We start from the raw sequence: 2500 nt of genomic DNA on the forward strand, positions 1-2500 counted from the left end.
ATTCAAAATTCGACTTCTGAAGCTGGACATAATGGTTGACAAAGTGAAATTATTGGACTACAAAAATCCGAAAATAGCAGCTAACCTTGAAATTTAAGGAACTCAATCATTTCTCCGTTGTGAGAAATGGGAATGTTCAATTTCCTTGTGAAATACGCCGTTCGCATGGGGTCCTGGCGTTCGTAATTTGCATAAACATCCGATTTTTTTTCTGCGTCCAATTGAAAGGAAAACGAGTGCGTCCCAGGACGCAATGACGCACTCTGGATACATCTCTGACTTAGTTTTAAATTCTTTCGACATTCACTGAATGAAAAATAATAAACTCTGTTTTGTAAAACCATCAATTTGAACAAACAATATTTTGCATTCATGAGTAACTGAAAGAAAATAAAACAGCCGGCAACTGAAAGTCGCATGTATCTTTGAATGAATTCGGCTTTTTTTGTTACACAGGGTTTCACTCCGTATGCTTCCAGCCAACCCCGCGTTAATTCTCCTCCGTAAAGCTTAACTAAAGAAAGAAATTGGTGCAGAAGATATCTTAAAGGGGAGATTTTTCAACTCCGAGCGCATTCCAGTGAATCTTGCTGAAGTAATACAGCTTCAATTCGCAAAAGGACACAATGCCGAGACGCCTTTTGAATGTCACGCACGCATTACAAAAATTATTTTGAAATATACGAGAAAGTACCGGTATTACAGATGGCATAAGTAAGTTTTGTTTGCGAATGAATATACTCCTTATTTCGTTGATTTTACTGCATTTCACTGCGCCGTTCGTCCAAGTCTTGCTCTTAGCGATATTTGTTACTGATCGACTAAGTTTACTGACCGTCGATTTCTGTTGGCAAAACCGATGTCTTTCAAATTGAAAATAGTCCTGTTTTACGTTTTAATCACAGGAAAATATTTATTCCCCTCATTATGTCATTTGTTGATGCAGCGAGAAGTGAAAGTAATTTTCAAATGTCTGAAATTAAATATGAAGCGGAAGCGAGTGCATTGTTGACTCGAATTTCACTTGGAAGCACGCGTTATTTGAAATTTTGTCAGACTTCACTGTTGACATAGCCATTGTCTTGCGCTGAAACTAACAATAAAACTTAAACAATGAAAAGACAATGGGCCAACTCATACATACTAATTATCTTTGATGAATGCGCGTTTTTGATGCGCGTGTTCTCGGAATACAGACAATTATTAAATTCTCAACCTCGGATAATGCATTTCGCGTGCTCTGATTGGTTCACTCAATCTCGGTTATCAGCTCATATACCTTAGTTTGACCTTATATGGTAAATGATTGCGCTAAGCGTTGCTAAACTAAATTTTTTTTCGCCGGAAAGCGAAATTCTTCTTTGAGTAAGGCCAAAAAAGAAAAGAAACTTTTTTTGTGGAAAGTCTGGATCAATTCCGACGTTAAAGAAGTACGCGTATAGGCAAGAAATGTTGTCAACATCGCATCTTCATCAAGTTTTCTCCATTTCGCTCAGACTTTCTCCCTTTTTTCGCTCGTATTTCGTACTTCCAAATATTTGGAGTTTAAGGAATTTAATAAAACAATTATTCCATTCGCGCTTGTTGGATATGAGACTGGTTATAGCCAACTCGGCGCTACGGGCCTCGTTGGCTATTTACCATCTCATATCCAACGCGCGCTCATGGAATAATTGTTAATTAACCGCACAAAGTGACCCCCAAATGCTGAACACTCCTCAAGTAAAGATAAACAGCTGCATTTACCATAACCTTAAAATAACGCTAACCTTTACCCTCACCTTATTGTTGGAAATAGGTACATGTAGCAAATGCTTAGACTTAAAGTGCCACTACGATGAAAAATTTTGCATGTCCTTTTTCCTTTAGATTTTGAAAATAGACGTACCAAATAGGTATCATGCCAATTTTTATCTCAAAATTCCCACGGAAAGTATGATTATTGTAACATAGTTTTTCAGGTTTCGCTGTCTGCCATTACTTGAACGGCAAATGACCATGAGCGAAGAAAAGGGTTGAGTCTAGCTGGATCGCCTGGGGTCTGATGTCATATGCGCAATTTTCAAAATAAACGCAGCTAATTTCCAATGCCGTCTATGAGATGTGAGAGATTGCCGAGTTGTTTTTTACTCCTTGATCGCCTTGTTCGCTTTGTCAAACACCCACGAAGCGATGCGCATACAATGTCACAATCCAAGTCTTGCGTGCAGTAGTGGCACTTTAAAGGAACACTGCGTATGGGATGTCAAAATTTGGTGTGCATCTAATTATGCACATTTCTGGGCATACGTGGCTCAAAGAGGGTCTGCAGAGGAGGATGCTGCTGACAACCATTGATGTGCTAAACTACAGTCATATGGCCCCAACCTCCACTCAAGAATACATGGGAGGGGAGGGGGTGGGTCATTCCTGCCCCTTGCATTTTTTGGCATTACAGCTTATTGTAGTACATGTAAATGTAAATATTTGAAGTGTGGGCAAATGGAGAAGAGATCCTCAC

General features: G+C 39.2%; 1 protein-coding gene across 1 annotated transcript in view; it reads right to left on the reverse strand.

Annotated features, from left to right (window-relative positions):
* LOC138012472 (3-hydroxyisobutyryl-CoA hydrolase, mitochondrial-like) overlaps positions 1–2500 on the reverse strand; it is a 31678-nt gene that overhangs the window by 25293 nt on the left and 3885 nt on the right. The window lies entirely within an intron of this gene.

This window comes from Montipora foliosa, chromosome 8 (assembly GCF_036669935.1).
Source record: "Montipora foliosa isolate CH-2021 chromosome 8, ASM3666993v2, whole genome shotgun sequence".
NCBI lineage: Eukaryota > Metazoa > Cnidaria > Anthozoa > Scleractinia > Acroporidae > Montipora > Montipora foliosa.